The following is a 21,210-nucleotide window of genomic DNA, read 5'->3' on the forward strand; positions in this document are numbered from 1 at the left end:
AGCATAAACAGCAGTATGATGCAAACCCAGAAGTGGAGGTAGGAGCTGGGACTCCGGTTGATTGGAGAGTGGGAACTATACACTTTATTCCTCTGATTTATTGTGCAAGGCATCGCTATGGTTTAAGCATGTAGAATTCTCAAAAGGGTCCGGGCGTGAGCGGTGAGCCTGGGAGGGCGAGCGGGCAGCGGGCAGCGGGCAGCGGGCAGCGGGCAGGTACGGGTGGTACCCAGGGAGGGAGCGAGCAGCGAGTGAGCCGGCGAGGGCGGCCGCAGCCCCAGGGCAGCCGGGACTCTGCCCGCCCTTCTGACCCCCTTCCCGGGGCCCACAGCGCCTCCGGTCCCCAGCGGAGCCGACATGGCCCGGCCCGGCCGGGCCATGGCCTCGTTGCTGAAGGTAGATCAGCAAGTGAAGCTCAAGGTTGATTCTTTCGGGGAGTGGATCACAAGTGAGGCAGACGACTTGGTGGCAAGTTTTTTCCCAAAGAAATTGTTACAGCTTGATAGTTTTTTGAAGGAACCAATCCTAAACATCCATGACCTAACTCAGACCCACTCAGACACGAATCTCCCAGTCCCTGACCCCATTCTTCTCACCAACAGCCATGTTGGACTGGACGGTCCCACTTACAAGATGCGGAGGTTGGAGGAAGGTGAAGAGGGCTTCCAAGGAACTGAGGGGTTTGTGATGCCCAATGGGATGCTGAAAAGCAACGAGCAGCTGGTGGACAACATTGAGAAAGCGAAGCTGAGATCCGGCTGCTGGCTGAGATGTGCAACACGGTCAAAATGTGGGTACCGCTCCTGACCCCTGGGATAGAAGATGGGAACAACTTTGGGGTGTCCGTTCAGGAGGAGACATTTGCAGAACTAAGAACTGTTGAGAGCGAAGCTGCATCTTATCCGGACCAGGTTTCTAGGTATTATATTACAAGAGCCAAACTGGTTTCTAAAACAGCTAAATATCCCCATGTGGAGGACTGTCGCCGCACAGTGACAGAGATTGACAAGAAAGAATCGGTCAGCCTTCGGCTCATCATATCAGAGCTAAGGAATCAATACGTCACTCTGCAGGACATGATCCTGGAAAATATTGAGAAGATAAAACGGCCCGGGAGCAGCACTGCAGAGACACTGTGCTGAGGCCGGGGCCGGGGGCCTCTGGGAGTCTGGCTCAAGACCGACATTGCCTTGGTTTGTTCCATGACTGTCATGATGGGGAAACTGGCTGGAAATGGTAATCACCCGTCTGTTTGTAGTTAGAGTCAATGAATCTCTCATGTAGTTCTGTGACGTGTTTGCCTCTTTTTTCGGGCCTCAGGAACTTCTCCGTTTCCTCTCCTAACACCCCACACCCCACCTGCCCTAGTTTCTGGAGAACTCCGGTTTGTGTGTGCAGGATGCTGGCACAAGAATACTTGTGTTTTCTCGCCCGCCTCCCTCCTGCGTCTTCGGCTTTGTGTTTTCTTCCTTTTGATGATTAGCTGGTTGGAAGCTGAGGGACCTGGAGCGAAAGTGCTAGACGTTTTGTAGGAACTGGAGTGGGGTTGGTGGGGGGGATTGGCTCCTCTCTTCTTCATGAAAGTTTAGCGTCTCTCACACTGTGGGACATTGGATCCTCCCTGCCACAGTTGCCCTGGCGGTCACTTAGGGTTCCCCATCTACGTACGTTCCACCTTGACCCTGATCATGACAAGAAACACCTTAGACCTTCTGCCAAGCCCCTACCTCCTTCAGAAGTTTTTATAACAGATTTTCACATACACGTATATGTGATACACACACACACACACACACACACACACATGCCTTCCTCCTCTGTTACCTGATACTCCCTCGCCCTGCCTGCCTGCAAACCCTCTCTCTCGCTCTCTCCCTGTCCCTCTCTCGTGTGCAGGCACACATGCGCGCATGTGCACACAGACACCATTCAGAAGGTGATAGTTGTCCTCGTCCTCAATCCGCCAGAGCCGCTTGTCTCCTGAGAGTGTAGCCTCTCGGTGCCCGAGGCTGGGGAGTTGGAGGAGAGCTGAGAGATGAGGAGCACGGGGACTGGGGGAGGTTCCTTCCTCTGGGACTTGGGTCCTTTTGGGCGTTATTGCAAAGGCTGGTCCTCTGACCCCTGGTCGCCTCCTGCCAGGCCAGCTGTAAGTTGGGTTGGGGGTGTCAGCAGCTGTGAAGGCCAGATGCCCCTGCTCCCAGTGGGCTTTCTCTTTGGCACAAATGTCTCTTGTTTATAGTATTGCGCTTCCAGGGGAAGCAGTCACTTGTGTGTGTATGTGTGTGTACACACTGTGTGTGTGTGTGTGTGTGTAAATCTGCTGGGCAAGTCAAACCATAGAAGAGTTGCCTCCTATCTCTCAAATTTTCCAGAGATGTCACTTGCTACAGCGTTTTGGTTCACCCTCATCAATCCCCACTTTTTTCTTCTACCACTCGCTACTGGAGAGTCGGTGTCTGCGGTCCGCTTGCCAGTGACTCCCTCAGTGTCTTACTTCTGACTTTTATTCTTCCCCTGTCTCTGTCTTCCAGTCCCCAGTCATATTTCCAAATGGACGCATCAGTTTTACTCCCACTGTGCTGCAGGGAAGGAGCTAGGATGCTGTCTTCCCGTGAACAGTGCTCGGTAACAACCCAGCTGCATATGAGCTGGGCAGTGCCCCAGCCACCCTCCAGACCCTGTCCAACGAAACCCCTTCCTTCCTCCCACCATGTGCTTCTCAGCTTCCCTCCTTGTTTGCTGGGTTGCCCCACTGCCCCTCCTCCTCACCCTGCCACCTTGGGATCATAGTGTGAAATTCTTTACCATGTCAAGAAATTATTAAAAATACAGGTACTTTGACCTCTTTCTAAAAAAGTAAAATAAATAAAATTCTCAAAATGTTCCATGAGTATGTCTATTAAATCCAAGGCAAAATTTTATTATGCTTCTTTAACTGAACAGTCAGTCTTGCATGGCAGGTCAGGAAAGGGACGCTTGTCCCACCCCCAGGGGAGGGTGCCACTGCAGGAGGACCCCACCACCAGGAGCAGCGGCCCCGGGGTCAGCCCCCCGCCTGTGTCGGAGCTGCCGGGAAACACGTGAATCACACAAGAACTAGGTGGGAAAACACTTCACCTGTGTAACGAAGAGACAGGACCAGTCAGCGTCAGTGGTCTCCCGTGGCCAGCAGGTCTCACCCCACAACCCATGCAGGGCGATGCTCTCCACACACCCCTCTTGGCTGCAGGAACACCTCGTTCCCTCCCTGGTGGAAACAGGTAACTCAGTGGGGTTGGCCAGGGGCCGTGGGCTGCGCACCCTGAGGCAGAACAAAGAAACACATGTTAAATTGGGAACAGGGGGAGATACGCCCAGCGTACGCTGGGAGGACTTCTACCTTCTCAGAAGGAGATGCTCCTGGCCCGAGGCCACTCTTACTTAATCATTCAAAAAGCTGGCAAGCTATGAATAATCATCATTCTCAACAACGACTATTTCTTGACATAAGAGCTCTATTTTTGGTATTTTTAGGCCTAAAAAGATATTTTCCTCTGAAGAAACTATGTAGGGTAACTTTTTATCAGACCAAATAGTCGTTTATAAACAGTTTAAAATATATGTTATAAAGACACGACGGCACTCACATCTCAAACCGCTCAATTCACAGTGATTAGCGCTGGTAAAAGAAATCAAGAAACGCTAGAATCAATAATATTAATTGGTTGTAAGTAAAAATGCTTGTGAGTCACATAGTTTGATAATTTTGTAAATGGCGATAATGAACACGCAGAATTTTATAACTGGTAGAAATAATTGACCTGAAATAATTTTGCCAAAAGAAAGAACTGCACCTGGTAAAATATTTTGAGTAAAATTTGATAGATTTTAAATCTGTAAGACCTTAGATAATTGCAACTGATTCATCAGAGTAATGTCCACACACCACAAAAGGCACATGACAAATAGACTTAGTAAAATATTATATGATATTGCAAAAAGGAGGATCAGTGAGTCACATATTTCTTTGCAATTAAGACAGAAAGAAACTGAAATGATTGAAACACTTTGAGTGGAATAAAGATAATGATGCAAAAAAGTTCAAAATATTTTAACTGCTCTGCAAAGACTTTGATCAGAGGATTAATAGGCTATAAACAAAAATTTTAGTGGGAAAATAATTGTTTGAGACAACTATAATTGAACATTTTATTTACAACATCATCAGAGTGAAAGTGTAATTTGAAAATGTACATGCATCTCAATGTTCATAGCAGCACTATTTACAACAGCCAAGACATGGAAGCAGCCTACATGTCCATTGACAGATGACTGGATAAAGAAGATATATACATACACATATACACACAATGAAATACTACTCAGCCATAAAAAAGAATAAAACAATGTCATTTGCAGCAACATAGATGGACCTGGAGATTGTCATACTAGGTGAAGTAAGCCACAAAGAGAAAGAAAAATACCATATGATATCACTTATATGTAGAATCTAAAAAAAATGACACAAATGAATTTATTTACAAAACAGAAACAGACTCGCAGACATAGAAAACAAACTTATCATTACCAGGGAGGAAAGGGGACAGGGTGGAGGGATAAACTGGGAGTTTAAGATTTGCAGATACTAACTACTAGATATAAAATAGATGAACAGCAAGGTCCTACTGTGTAGCACAGGGAAATATATTCAATATCTTGTAATAACCTATAATGAAAAAGAATATGAAAAGGAATATATATATATGTATGTGTGTGTGTATAACTGAATCACTATGTTGTACACTAGAAATTAAAGCTACATTATAAACCAATTATGCTTAAATTAAAAAAAGAAACAAAATATCCTCAGGGTGGAAACAGCAAGGTCAAAACCTGAACTAAATGTAAACAGCAGGGACAAAACTCTGAAATCAAGGCGATGTGTTAACAGCAGGTTGCCTACCCCTTGCCTTATGTTTCAGAGGCTTTCCTCTTTCCCTGATAAATAAACTTCAAAAGAGTCAGTGCCCTTGGCTTGTCTCTGAAGACATGGAGATCATTTTTTTTTTCTACCGAACCCAACACACTTCATAATTTCTTCACTCTTAAGATGACTTTTCGATTGTGGCGTCTTTTTAAGGATCTTTTCCATGTTCAACTTGTTACTGTGAATTGGCCTCAATTCCCAACTCCTGAACAGTTTTCAAAACCATCAGAGGAAGCCGAGAAGTATAATTGTGCATTTTGGAAATGGCAAAGAAGGTCAGACTTGACTGAGAATCTGGCTAAACGTCTTACCAGTTACGTGACATTAGACAATTATTTTCATTTCTTGAGCCTTAATTTCTAAATTTCTAAGAAGGAGATACTCGAAATGCATGTGTTTGTGGTGAGGATTAAATCAGATAGTTTTTATTAATTGCTTTACATGCAATTAATAGTCATTAAATGAGCATTAGTCTTTCTTCCCATAAGACAAATTGTGAAGCCGATTCTCTTTCATTAATTCTTTATTTAAACAGACCTTCATTCTTCTTTGCATTCCGAATGCCTTACTGTTCATATTCCAGTTTCAATATTTTTAACTCGCAAATCTCCTTGCTAAATTCATGGGCTCTTGTACATGTGTGATGCTGGGTTCAATGAGCCCTTTGGATTGTTAAGAGTCTCATTATTTCAGTGGGTATTTGTTGTAGAGACATGTGTGGGTTTTGATAGATTTTATTTACTTTTGGTAAGGCCAACAGATCAGCAGACGACAGCCACTGGCCATCGGAAATTCAGTTTATTATATTCACAGATTGCAACAGAAGGGGACATGCCACACCAAGGAGGGCCATATGGGAATGACCAGAGTGAGGTCCAGCGGCAGAGAGTGTGGGGAAATCGTCTGTAAGAGCCTGCACTGTGATTTCCATGGGAAGCACCGGGCAGGCAGGATACGCAGGTTTAGAACTGGCTAGCTGAAATCATTTCAGTGGGCTCCGGAGGAATGGAGTTGTCCCTATTGTCTGACACCTGCCCCTGGAGTAATTAGGGCGGAGGACTAGTGGCCTGGCATGTGAGAGCCCAGTAAGAGAGATGGTTGGATCTGGAGCTAACTGGCTGCTCAAGAAGGGGAAATGTTTGGGACTGCGGCCGCGTGGTACGTGCCTGGCCAAAATGCACTCAGAAGGGTGTGTGGGAAAGAATGGCACAGGTACTTCTTAAAATCCTTGCAGATTTTTAAAGGAGACAGGTCAAAGCCTTGAAACTGTAAATAAACTTGGAATATTTTCACATCGTATTAAATAGAAATATATTTCAATGCGAGATTTTACAGTTCGTTACCTGTCTATACAAAATGGGTTCAGACACCTGGCAGAATATTTGGCATAATGTGCGGCCCCCTGAAGAGATTGCTTTGAAAGGAGACACAGCTTCTGATGAAGGGCCCTGAATTATCATCACATGAGACCCTTCCCCACGTGCACGTGAGGCCCATCATAGTTTCATCCTGTAAAATAAATGTTTGCTTCTTGTTTTTACAACTGATCGGAATCAACACATTTTTTTCTTCCGTTAGGGAGGAAAAAGGATTCACATAGTTCAGTTTTCTCTGTACTCGCCCCTTCTTCTCAGAATCAAGATTGCATTCAAGTTTATGTCTGGATACGACCAAAAATGACCCATTCAGTGTTGGCAAGCTGTGCTTCCTGCAAAAGGAAAGGTCTGTGTTGCAGATGAATAGCAGTGCTGCATTTTCCCTCTGAGCACAGCACATTTTGATGAGTAATTCAAACAGCACTTCATCTCAGTAAAACCGAATAGAACGTATAGTTGCCTAAAATCAAGCAATCTTCAATGGCAAAATAATTCTGAAATTGTGTACTTCGCCATTGAGGAAAAAATTAATAACTTTTCATTGGAAGGATTTTTCTCTTTCTTTGGAAAACCAGCAAAAATGGGCTCATTAACAAAGCGGCCATGGTGTCAGGGATGCAGGTCATATGTGGGCTTCGCAATATCGAGTTCTGCTCATCAAGGCTGACCTGGCTACAGCCACTACTGAGTGCCCAGTCAACCAGTGGCAGAGACCAACACTGGGTCCTCAATATGGCACCATTCCCCAAGGAATCAGTCAACTAATTGGTGGCCGACTGATGACACTGGAAGGCTTCCATCATGGAAGGGTAGTATTTTGTCCTTATTGGAATAGACGCTTGCTCTGAGTACAGGTTTGCCTTTCCCGCATGCCGCACTGCTGCAAAACTGCCACCCATAGTCTTACAAAATGCCTTATCCATGACAGCGTGGCTGGGGAAAGAGGTTGACTGGTACCCACAGCACAGGGCATCCTGTCTACTTGATTATTCAAATCCTCCTCTGCTGAGGTCACCCTTTGATGAGCATTCTCATGGGACACAAATATCTTCATGGTTTTCAACTCTTCATAAAAGTCTGTCCACCTACTTCTTCCCCAGTTTTTCTTGTGACCAGTTTTCCAGTCATGCTCTTTCCAAGTCCTTGACCATCCAGTGTGTCTGGCTATTCCTCCTTCCAAGCATTGCTCTCCCAGCCAGGTGCGCTGCCTGAAGTTATGCCCGCTGGGAGGGTTTCTCTCCACCGCCGTCCTTCAGAGATGTCCCAAAGAAAGGCCGAGGGCAGCTGCTGTCCACCTGCGGGTCGTGCCTGCTTGTTGTGCAGAGCCACTTGAAGCCAGGCCTGCATGAGTCTTCTTCTATCAGTTAATAGTGGGGAAGCCTCGCTGGGGTCATGGGTGCAGGCTGGGCGGGAACAGGCAGTGTAGCGAAAGTGAGGCCTGTAGGCATTCGGGCTGCTTCTTCATATAACTTACTTGGACCTTTAGGACCTGCTTTGGCCTGACCACATGTATACCACCTGCATTTGATGATGGAGTGGTGCTTTGACGCCCTAGATTACGGCTCAGGATACTTGGTTTACGATGGGCCGTTCAGGTCACATGGTACCTCGGTGGCCCAAGGTTAGTTGTTCAGTCTCTGTGATGTCTCAGTAGCAGAACTTGAGTTTCTCAGAAGGAGAGTAGTTACCTGAGGATGATGAAAGGGCCTTGCTCCACGGTTCTTACGGCCTGTGCTTTGATTCACCTCTAAGAGCTTCCTTATCTGCCACTGACACTTCAAGCACCATTGGATCTGACGCATCATATGGCCCAACTGGCAAGACATCTTGGAAGGCAGCCTGGACCTGTTACAGAGCTTTCTTTTGACCTGGGTTCCATTCAAAACCAGCAGGCTCTGGGGTCACTTGGTAAAAAGGCTGGGGTAACACACACCCAGATGAGGAATGCGTTGTCTCTAAAACCCAAAGAGGCCACTAGGTGTTGTGTCTCTTGGTTGAAGGACGAGTTAGATGACACAACGTGTTCTGGTCATGGCCCACATCACTGGGCTGCTGATGTAGAAGGCCATTGAGTTTTATCTGATCTGTTTTCCGTCTTCTGACACACAAATGTCTTACCAATACACCTATGCTCACTAGATCCAACCAGCACAATGTCAGCAATATAATTTGACCAGGTAACATCTAATAGAAGGGAAAGTCAATCAAGTTTCCCGCAAACTAAATTGGGACATCAGGTTGGAAAGTGGATATACCCATGAGGCGGGACAGTGAAGGTGTACTGTTGGCCTTACCAGCTAAAAGCAAACTGCTTTTGGTGGGCTTCGTAGACAGGGATGGATAAAAAAGACATTTTCCAGATCAACAGCGATACACCACATCTCAGGGCGTGTGTTAATTTGCTCAAGCAATGAAACAACATCCAGACCAGAAGCTACAATCGGAATCACCATATGGTTGATCTTATGATAGTCTACTTTCATTCCCTAAGATCCGTCTATCTTCTGTACAGGTCACGTAGGGTGTGGTAGAAACCACCCCCCCACAACCTTCAAGTCCTTGATGGTGGCATTAAACACTCAGTCCCTCTGAGAATGTGGTATTAATTTTGATTTACTTTTTTCCTAGATAGGAGCAGTTCTAATGGCTTTTTTTGCTTGGCCTTTTCCACCAAAATAGCCCTCACTCCACAGGTCAGGAAAGAAATGTGGGGTATCTGCTGCCTGCTAATTCCAACACTAATTTCATCTGGAAATACCCTCTCAGGTACACCCAGAAATAACGTTTAATGCAGAATACTATGAACCACCCCATCCACATAAAGTTGATAATTTAGAGAAAATGGATTGTTTCTACAAAAGGCCAGAAATTACCACACAACTCATGAAGAATGGAAATGATAATTTGAATAGTTCTAAAACTATTAAGAAGATTTAATTCATAATTTAAAAAAAAAAAACTCCAAAAGCAGTATCTCTAGGACCAGATGATTGCACTGAAGACTTCTACCAAATATTTAAAGAAGAATTAGCACCAATCTATGAAATCCCTTTCAGAAAATACAGCAGGAGAGAATAGTTTTTAATTCATTCTATAAAACTAATATTACTTTGATATAAAAAATAACAAAGACAGCACAGAAAAAGACCACAGGTCAATAATCCTCATGAATATAGACACATTAATCCGAAACTACACATGAGCAAATAATTCAGCAACATAGAAAAGGAATTACACACCAGGTACAAGTGGATCTTATTCCAGTGGTTGCAACCTAAATATTCATCCCAGAGAAATTAAATTTTATGTCCATGCAAACGTCTGCCCATGACGGCTGCTAGCAGCTTTATTTGTAATCGCTAAAAATGAGAAACAGCCCAGATGTTCTAGAATAAGTGAATGGTCAGACAAAGTGTGCGTCACCAATACCACGACATACTACTTAACAGTAAAAAGCATTAACCACTGGTACATGCAGGTGTTGCGGGACGAGGCAGGTCAGCACTGCAGGTGGTAAAAGAACTTACCAGAAACAAAGAAAAGCGAGAGAAAAGTTTATTAGATAAACGCTGTTACAGGCAACTGTGGGCAGCAGATGCGCGGTGTCTGTGTGCCCTGAGGGCGGGTTCTTACAGTTTTTTGCAAGGAAGGGCCTGACCATCTACGAGCTTTCAGGAAGGGGGTCATGTTGAAGGTTTCCAACCTTAGTTGGTCGTTATCTAAGGGCTCAGTTCATTACACCTGGACAGGGTAAAGTTTGTCTTTAGGAGGAGATAAGTGGTCTCGTATGCTTGAGGAATTTTGGGGAGGGGATTTGTTAGGTCATAACTCAGGGTTAGTTGGGCTAAAATAATTACATGTTGGGAGAGAAATGCTCTTTGTGTCTTCTGGTGTATTTCTTCCTGACATGAGCGATCAGGGCACGAGCACTGAGTGGGGCCCCCTTTGGCTCTCTGTGGGGCCTCTTACTTGTCCTGGAAGCCACAGCAAGTCCATGGATGGATCTCAAAAACATGCTGGGTGAAAAAAGCCAACCTTAGAAGGTCACATATTTTGGGGATGGTGGATGGGGGCCAGGGCGGGGAGGAAGGTAAGTATGACGTTGCAGGGGTAACAGGAGGAAGAGCCCTGGTGATAAGACAGTGATGTGTCTTGGTTGTGGTGGTGGCTACGTGTGCGCTGAAGTGATACAAGCATATATGGTACCAAGGTCCATTTCCTAGCTTTGAGAGTGTCCTACTGTTACATGAGACATAACCAATCAGGAAACTGGATGAAGATTACTTGAGGCCTCTCTGACCTATTTTTGCAACTTCCTGTCAATCAGTAATTATTTCCAAACGAATCATTTTAAAAAAGGACTGTGCTCAAATAAGAAAAAAAAAATCTATGTAGAAGCGTTTTTTTGAGAGTGCTCAACTGTTCAAGAAAATTTCAACTTCGAGGCAGACATTTTATCACTGGTAACGTAATAAGAAAAGCAAAAATTATATTAGGGGACTATATCAGAGGAAAAATTTAATGTAATTTTTGACACACTGTATTAGAAACATTACTTTTTGTTGAATAATATTTGCTAACTTTTGAGATAGGTTGACCACAGGCAGATAAATCTAGTAATCAATGAATAATATTAGGACAGAGAGGCAGTCTCTTAAGACAGATGATATCGTGCTTTATGAAATTTTTCATTAATCTACACAATTCTGTAGTGCTCTGATGTCAAGGTAAGTGACAAGTTCAAAGCTGCTGAAACCTAATGAGAATTATAAGAGGTTACACAGTAAACTTTGGCAAACTGATAAAGTGACGAAAATAAAGAATAAAAGAACTGGTACAGAATTTAAAGACTTCACAGCAGCACATTTCTCTAGACTCTGAAGCGATCTGGCGGTGTTTCCAAGTCTGCTAGGACTGAGGACCACACCAAACCCAGATGCTCTGACCCCTGAACATCATGACCTTCCCTGAGAGCTGCCCTCTCTTGTTTTCCTGGCATGTCCCTCTCTTTCTGCACAAACTGCCTTCCTACCACTGTGCAGTTCTAGCCAGATTCATATCATCATCATTGTCATCATTACTACTATTATTACTGCTATTTTGTGATAAGAACTCGACATAAGATCTATCCCCTTAGCAAGTTTCCGGGCTCTCCATGCAGTTCTACTGATCAATCTGTCTATCCTTCTGCCAATACCACACTCTCTTGATTACTGTAATGTTACAGTAAGTCTTCATGTTGGGTAATGTCAACCCTCCAACCACGTTCTCCCCCTTCAATACTGTGTTGGCCATTCTGGGTTTTTACAAACTTTAGAAACAGCTTGCTGACATCCACAAGATCATTTGTTAGGATTTTGATTGGGATGAATTAAATCTGTAGGTCAAGTTGGGAAGAACTGACATCTTGACTATTTTGGCCTTCCTGTACGTGAACGTGGAGTGTTTTCTCCACTTATTTAAATTCTTTTATTTTTTTCATCAGAGGCTTGTAGTTTTTCTTCGTATAAATCTTGCACACATTTTCCTGTTTATACCTAAGTATTTCATTTCTTAGGTGCTAATGTAAATGACATTGTGTTTTTAATTTCACAACCCAATTGTACATTTCTGGTATATAAGAAAGCAATTAACTTTTACATGTGAAAGTGTATCCTGCAACCTTGCTATAATTGCTTATCTGTCCCCAGAGGTTTTTTTTGTTGATTCTACGAGGTTTTCTCCATAGACGACTATGGCATCTGCTAAGAGAGTTTTATTTCTTCCTCTCCAATTTGTATACTTTTAATTTCCTTTTTTTTTTTTTTTTTGGTCTAACGATATTAGCTGTGAATTTTAGGACAATGTTGAAAAAATGTGTTGAGAGGGGATATTCTTGCCCTGTTCTTAATCTGAGTGAGAAAGCCTCTGGTTTCTCTCCAATAAATATTATATTAGCTGTAGGTGTTTTGTAAATTCTCATTATCAAGTTGCAGTTGTTACCCTCTAGTCCTAGTTTACTGAGAGCTTTCGTCATGAATTAATGCTGAATTTGTCAAACGCCTTTTCTCTGTCTATTGATAGGGTCACACAGTTCTTCTTCTTCAGCCCGTTAATATGATGAGTTACACTAATTGGTTTTCTTATGTTGAACCAGCCTTGTATACCTGGAATAGATCCCACTTAGCCATGGTGTACAGTTCTCCTCATATATAGTTGGATTTCAATGCCTAGTATTTTGTTGAAGATTTTTACATCTATACTCACTTGTCTGAATTTTTCCTTTCTTATAATGCTTTGTATGTTTTTGATATTAGGATAATGCTGGCCTTACAGAATGAGTTAAAAAGTGTTCATTCTAGTTCTATTTTCTGAAAGAGATTTTTGTTTTGATTTTTATATAATTTTTCCTAAAATATTTGGTAAAATTCACCAGTGAACCCATCTAGCCCTAGTGCTTTGTTTTCAGCAGGTTATTAATTATTGACTCAAATTCTTTAGTGGATACAGGCCTACTCAGATGGTCTACTTCTCCTTGTGTAATTTTGGTGCTGGAACAGCTGGGCTTCTACATGCAAAAAAAAAAAAAAATCTAGACAAGACTACATTTTTCATATACATTAACCCAAAATGAGTCATAGAACTCAATATAAAATGCAGTAGGACTTCATTAACATTAGATCCTTCTGCTCTGCAAGAGACATTGTTACTAGGATAAAAAGTCAAGCCACAGACTGGGAAAAATATTTGCAAAACATATACCTAATAAAGGATTGGTATCCATAATATACAAAGAGCTCTTAAAACTCAACAATAAGAAAACAACCAATTAAAAATGGGCTGAAAATCTGCAGAGATCCCTCACCAAAGAAGATACACAGATGGCAAAAAAGTGTATAGAAAGACGCTCAGCATCATATGTCATTAGGAAATTGCAAATTAAATCAACAGTGAGGTACCACTACACATCTATTAGAATTAGGTAAAATCCAAACACTGACAACACCAAATGCTGGTGAGGGTGTGGAGCAGCAGGGACACTCATTCATTGCTTGTGAGAATGCAAGATGGTACCGCCACCTTGGAAGACAGTTTGGCAGTTTCTTACCAAATACACACACTCGTAACATTAACATAAACTCCAGCAACTGTACTCCTTCGCATGTACACAAATGAGCTGAAAATTTATGTCCACACATAAACCTACATGTGAATGGTTATAGCAGCTTTACTCATAATTGCCAGAACTTGGAAGCTATTGAGGTGTCCTCGATGGGTAAACAGATTTTAAAAAACTGCATTACATTCCAGACAATGGACTATAAGTCAGCAATAAAAAGAAATAAGCTATCAAGCCGCAAAAGACATGGAAGAACCATAAAAGCATGTCACAATCTGAAAAGGCTGCATATTGTATGATTTCAACTCTAGGATATCCTAGAAAAGGCAAAACTGTGGAGACAGTAAAAAGAGCATGGTTACCAGCAGTCAGAGGCAACGGAGGGGTGAACAGGTGAAGCATGTGGGATTTTAAGGCACTATTCCATGCGTGTAATGGTGGATATATCATTATAATTTCGTCAGACCTACAGAATGTGCAACACAAAAGTAAACCCCAATGTACCGTAAACTTTCGTCAATAAGAATGCACTGTTTGTTCATCAATTGTAATGCCTTCCAAATATACATGTATAATTATATTTTTGTGTATATATTTTCCTTATAGAAAAACAGACAGAAAAGAAGATACTTTTTTTTTTGAGAAAGAAAATCGTAACAAGGAGAGCCACAAGAACGTGTTTCAGTACCTCTCACACTGGTAAATGAGTTAACTGCCGAAAATGGTTAAGTCTGAAAAGAGGAGTGAACTCCATTGGATCCCTGGAATTCTGGGGTATCACAGTATTTCAGAAAAACTTTAAAAAATGAATAACTATGTATATTATATAATAATTATAGAAGTAGACTCACGTAACAAACTGATGTGTAAATTTTGAATGTAATATAAAAAGCTAGTCAAACAGAGTAGAAGCATTTGTTTTCTGTTTAACTAAATGAATCTGTATTTATGAAGACTCACTATTTATATAGTTTTAGATCATTTGTAATATTTTTAGTCTTTGAAAGGCAGCCAACTCCATATTAACTTTTATTAATTTCAATGATACTGATTCTTCATATTTAGACAAGCATAACTCCTTAACATTTTCAAAGATGGGCAAAGACTTTCCTTGGGAAGAACCCCTGGTAACAAGGGACCTAGGAGGGGTTTTAATTAACAAAACAATTCATGTTTACCAAGAATCTGTAACTGTTTAGTGAATATATTAAAATTATAATCAATAAATTTGGGTAGTTCGAAAAGATAGCTAATCTGCATTGTCTTCTATATACACATGATAAATTAGACAGGTTTGGGGGGTGACATGTAAAACCTCACTCTTACTCTGTCACATACTTCACTTTCCCTTTTATTCTCACGCCCAGTTATGTGGGATTTCTTTGTAAGAAACCTGATACTGAGTTAGAACTGTTATGTTTTTATTATTGTTATCATTCTTTGGTTCTGAAAGGCCTATCTTGACAAAGAAAACAGCTTTTTCACATCTGCAATCTGTTGATCTTTTTGGTTCCTTTATGCATTTTATGTGTGAAATAATGGCAAAAAGAACAAGCTTTAAACTTTTGAAATAGTGGATCTTGTATCCATTGTACAGAAAGGTGGGCAGAAGGGTACATCAGGCCAGGCTGCCACGCTGGGTTGTGAGAGAGGCATTTCCGTGAAATTAGCACGGATGTGTGAGTGGTACTCTCACAGGCTCATCTCGTTTGAGGAAGTCCGAAGCATATTATTCAGAGACAAAGACGCCTGCAGTTCAGCCAACCTTACAGGGTATGAGGCTCATGGTAAAAAGGCACACATTTCTTCCTAATTTTTTAAATTGCCTTGAAAGAAAGAATACTTGTTAAGAGTCCTTCCGGAGGCCTGGATCCCTAAATTCATCCAGCACCAATCAAGGGGCATGTCTCTGAGTTAAGGAGAAGGAGTGCAAAGTGAGATTTAATCGAGGACAATTACAAAGCTAGTAGTGTATATAGGGTTTCCCCATTTGAACTTTATAACAGCCATGTGAAATGGGTTTTTTACAGTTGAAAATATTAAAATTAAAAAAAAAAAACAAAGCTTATTGGGAGGTGGGTAGAGCTCAGTGGTACAGTGCATGCACAGCATACACAAGGTCCTGAGTTCAATCTGTAGTACCTCCATTTAAAAAAAAAACAAAACAGAGCTTATAAAAATGGCAGAGCACATGATTAATACATACACACCCGTAGCATTTCTATACAACAACAAAAATAAGAATGCATAGCTTTAAATATGACCCCCTTTACAACTAGAACAAGAAAACACTGGGGAATAAATCTAGCAATACTGTGCAATCCTTGAATGTGGGTAACTATACAAAGTTTAATGAAATACATGTAAAAAGCACATAATGATGAAACTTTAGCCTATGTTCCTAGATAGAAAGGCTTAATGTCTTTAAGATGTCAGTTCTGCTAAATTGATCTACTGGTTTGAGGAAATTCAGTGAACATTCTGTGGGGTTTTTCAAAGAACTTGGTAATACAATTGTGAAATACATATGGAAATGAAAAAGACAAAGTAGTAAAGAAAGTTCTGGAGAAAAAGAAGGCTAAATATACAAGCAACAAAAGCAAAAATTAACAGGTGGGACTACGTAAAACCAAAAAGCTTCTGCACGGAAAAAGGAACAGTTAACAAAATGGAAAGGCAACTTACAAAATGGGAGAAAATGCTTCACAAATGTTCTAATTTCCTTGGAGGAGGATGTCATCAGTGTGACGTCATACCTGTGCTCTTTGAGAAAGCTGGGTGCAGTCGAGATCTGGCCTGCAGAGGTTGTGTACAGTGGCAGAGCAGGTGACACGCCCCACAGGCAGCCAGATGGAAGTGTATCATGTCCCCACGGAGATAAAGGCAAATTGGCGGAGAGGTTGTAGAAATAGACACTGAATAGTACAGATGAGCCAAATCCAGATCAGCACAATGATGATCAGTCTCTGATTGGATGGACTTTGCAACCTCAACAGTATTGGCCACAGGGAGCCTAATGGATGGTAACGTGGCGTTAAGCTTGTGGTCATTCATCGTGAAGCCCCATTCAGTCCTTCCAAAGATAAGAGCAGGACACACTGGGCTGTTAAATGGTGAATCAGCGGTGACGATCCCTGAAGGTTGAGTTTCATTTATGTTGGGCCGGATTAACTATTTTGACTGAGGAGATGGACCTTAGGGTTCCATTTTGCCAAGACAGTTTATAAGTGCCAGTCCTCGTTTAAGTTTATTGCTCATTGAATCAGAACGCCCATGCCCACAATGAGACACTTTAGGGGAAAAGGTGTGCTAACTATGAGGAATTTAGTCAAGACAATAGTTCTTTTTCTTTTTTTAATTGAGTTATAGTTGGTTTACAGGGCTGTGTCAATTTCTGGCGTACAGCACAATTTTTCAGTCATACATGAATATATATATATTCATTTTCATATTCTTTTTCCCTGTGAGCTACCACAAGATCCTGTATATATTTCCCTGTGCTACAGAGTATAAACTTGTTTATCTGCTCTATGTATACCTGTCAATATCTACCAATCTCAAAGTCCCAGTCTGTCCCTTCCCACCCACCCCCCTCCCCCCTGGCAACTGCAAGTTTGTGTTCTATGTCTGTGAGTCTGTTTCTGTTCTATATTTGAGTTCATTTGACAAGACAATAGTTCTGATGGTTAAAATGAGATAACAATTTCCCTAGGGTTAAATCTGGTACCTTGTTTAAGTTTAGTGGGAGCCTCAGGCTTTCTGGGGAGAGCGAGGAAGGCTTTTCAAGCTGGTCCAGAAACGGTTTGAAAGATCAAGGGAAAGAAGCGGCCTGGGGATTTTGTGACGGCGAGGAGCTGGAGGTGGGATAAATACTCTCGCCTGTGGCTTGAAGTTCCCACCTGCACCACAGGAGGCAGAAGTGGGATTTCTTATCAGCTTGTCCAGATGGTGACACTAAGGGAAAAAGGAGGGGTGCAGCCTGAAAGTCTTAAGCATCAAAGAAGCACTCAAACATCCAAAAACTAGTGTTAGGTTCTTTATTACATATGCCCTTGACTTTAATAATTTCTAGTTATATAAGAGAGATGAATGAAGAGGTATAAAAGAATGTTATAATAAAAAAGCGAGATAACCCAAAAGTCATGAATGAGAGAGTAGATAATTAAATTGTAGAATATCCCCACAATGGAATATAATACAGCTGTGAAAATAAATGTCCTACATCAATTCTGCAGGACAAAGTGGACATATCATAATAAAATATTGCTGAGTGAAAAAAGTCAGACAGCATTTATTATAATATTCTTTGCAGAAACTCTAAGAACAAACAAAATCAAACAATATGTCATGCAGACATGCACATATATTGATAAAAGAAAAAACACATTGGTAGCTTTGTTTTACTTCTAGGGTAGTGTCAAAGTATTTGTTATTTATCTTACTTTCTATTATTTTAATATGAATATTTTGCTGCTTATCAAAATATATTGGTTAATAAATTGATTCAAATAAGCAAAATTAGGTTAGTAAAATTAAATCAGGCAACACATGAACTAAATACCACTGGAATTAGATTAGTAAACACAGAATCTCTCCTCTATCAAAGGAAAATCTCGATTGCTCCATGTGCTTGAGATTCTTAATAAGAAGGGAAGGGAAGGTTCCGGGAACTTTAGTTACTGGTTTTAAGTAGTGAAGACAGAATTGGATCTTCTGTAAAGACGATGCTGGCTGTCACGACTCCACTGCCTCAGGGTCCCAATAGCTCCTTGCCCGTCTTACTCATTTTTACAATATTTACTTTGATTCTGAAGGATAGTATGACACAGCTTAAAACTTCTCGGTTATACTCCATTTACTTGTCTTGATCCCGGCGCTGTGATGTGCCACAAATCGTGGTCACTGGTGGGCACTGCCCACCATCTCTTACCATAGAGCAAATGCCATGTCAGAATCCGCCACATCACTCCCCATAGGGAGAGGGCGCCACTCAGATTGAACCAGCAGAACAGCACTCTTACAAAGGTGCAGTCAGCAATGAAATACTGAACAAGTCTCTCCTGTGCCACACAGGGAACTATATTCAACAACCTGTAGTCACCTATAACGAAAAAGAATGTGAAAACAAATACATGTACGTGTATGCATGACCGGGACACTGTGCTGCACACCAGAAATTGACACACTGTAACTGACTGCATTCCAATAATAATAAAAAAAGAATAAACAATGAAATACTAACAGCGTACTTTATATTTACATTTTTAGAGTCTAATTTTTTATAAAGAGCAGGTAAGAATGATTTAATCCCAGGAATCTACAAAGATGGGGGCAGGGGCAGACATCTGAAAATGAGGTGTTTTTTTTTTCCAATTTCTAGCTTTTATGGATGTTTATTTGGCTATCCTCAACACCATGAAAATAGCTTTTGTTGTTTTAACTATAGCCCGGCCGCTTCCTCCCTTTGTCGGGGAGCTTCCTCTGATTGAATGAATATGTTGCAATTATCTGAAATCCTAAAGTGAAATACAAACTTGCAAAGTAAATGACATTTCCTTTTTGCTTTCTTCTGTTAATTTGTCCGTAGGAAAGAAAAATTACTCTCTAATGACTTTTGGACTAAAAATAATGAATAAATAAAATAACTAATAATATTTGACTATGCAGCCATTACGGGCTTAGGCTTTTGTACAGGCTCTTGAAAAACCATAATGAGACTTAAAATGCTCTTGCCCGCTTAGGTCAGCTGTTACTAATTGACATTTTGGAGCATGCTTACTATATTTGGAACTTACCATATATAATCACAAACGCCAAGATTGTACTAATTTTGTCAGAATAATTTATGGAAACGTTGAATCCTGTTTCTTCTTCTTGCATGTCCCCCTCTCTCTCATTTATTCTGGTAACCCAGTTTTGTAATTCCTTGCCTGGGGCTCTCTGCAGGGCTTAACACAAGAGAAGCTTGAAGTCCGCCTTTAGGAGCAAGTCAGGTGTCTGGGAGGGTCAGGGAGAAAGAGGAGAGAGGGACAGGGGTCGGCAGTCCAAGAAGCGAGCGAGATCCCAAAAGGTGGGCAGTGTGTCCACCTGCAGAGGCCGAGTGCCAGGAGGGGACTCATCAGAACTCAATACAGGAGCAGCTAGAACCTTGGTGTGACTCTGGCTGGAGGATTAGAATGATGGCAGTGTCACCTTCTCCCACCTGGGCCATCAAAGCCTGAGTGCATTTAAGGAAAATAAAAACACAAACTGCTGTAACATTTCCCACACTCCTGAGTTTTGGACCTGAGACCATTATCTGTTATACATCTACAGTACATTTAATTACGGCTTCAGGTGCCTGTATCTCTCCTGATTCCCTGTCCTTAATTTCTCTGCCTCCTCCGTTGGTTTCTGCTGCATCACACCCTTGGTCTTGTGATCTTCACCGGAATTTGTGCCATTTCCAAAATCTCTTTATTAAAAAGTTCAAATTTCAACTACACTGTCTGTCTTTCCAGCCCAATTGCTTCAGAATCCTTGCCCCCAATTTTTCTATCTTTCTTAGAAATAGAAGATATGTCTGTTCTTCTATTTCTTCTGTTCTGGGAAGCCAGACCCAGCACTTTGTGGCTGGTTTTCAACAGTTCTTGCTTTTATTTCCCTCCTTGTGCAGGTCAGACTCCATCGTACAACATCGTTTCCTTCCTGGTAAATATCCTCAACTCCTGAGATCGTTTCCGTATGTTCTTGCCTCCCTCTGAACGCACCCCTACCTAACACTGTGTAAATCTTTCTGTGCTGGAAAAAGAAGGTGGAGCAAATCGCATCACTGGACTGATCCACCTGACTTTACGTTTTTGGCCACTAATCTGAAGCAAACAATTAATTGTTCTGTGCGACCCTACCACACTGTCCAGTAAGCTGCTTTCTAAATGTCTGTGAAAACCTCCCACCAACCAGCCTCCCCTTCATCCTCAGCTGATGGCTTTACTTCCTACTTAATTAAGGAAGTAGAAGCGTTTTCTCTGCACAATAAGATCTCCATTCCTACTGGCAAGTGCAGACATCTTCACTCCCTTCAAAGGATAACGTTCCCCTTCTCCAGTCAAATCCATACAATAGAGAAAAGGCAGTCTCTTCAATAAACGGTGCTGGGAAAACCGGACAGCTATGTGTAAAAGAATGAAATTGGAGCATTCTCAAACATCATATACAAAAATAAACTCAAACTGGAGTGAAGACCTAAATGTAAGACCAGATACTGTAAAACTCCTAGAGGAAAACTTAGGCAGAACACTCTGATATAAATCACAGAAATTTATTTTTTTTGGATCCATCTCCTAAAGTGAAGGAACCGAAAGCAGAAATAAAGAAATGGGCCCTAATTAAACTTAAAAGCTTTTGCACAACAAAGGAAACTATTGACAAAATGAAAAGACAATCTATGGAAGAAGATGGAAGAAGATATTTGCAAATGATATGAACAATAAGGGATTAATACCATATATATATCATATCATATATATATAAATATCTCATACAACTCAACATCAAAAAACAAAACAATTTGATTAAAAAATGCACAGAAAGAACTGAATAGACATTTGTCCGAAAAGAAATGCAGATGGCCCCCTGGGCACATGAAAAGATGCTCAACATCGCTAATCATCAAGAAAATACAAATCAAAACCACAATGAGATATCACCTCACATTTGTCAGAATGGCTATCATCAAAAGAACACCAATAACAAATGATGGAGAAGATGTAGAGAAAAGGGAGCACTCA

The 21,210-nt window shown here is 41.5% G+C and overlaps 1 pseudogene; it reads left to right on the forward strand.

Moving 5' to 3' along the window:
• The first annotated feature begins 369 nt into the window (after positions 1 to 369).
• LOC105094543 (proteasome activator complex subunit 3-like) lies at positions 370 to 1,142 on the forward strand (annotated as a pseudogene).
• The last annotated feature ends 20,068 nt before the right edge of the window (positions 1,143 to 21,210 follow it).

This window comes from Camelus dromedarius, chromosome 36 (genome assembly GCF_036321535.1).
Source record: "Camelus dromedarius isolate mCamDro1 chromosome 36, mCamDro1.pat, whole genome shotgun sequence".
In the NCBI taxonomy this organism is placed as follows: Eukaryota; Metazoa; Chordata; class Mammalia; order Artiodactyla; family Camelidae; genus Camelus; species Camelus dromedarius.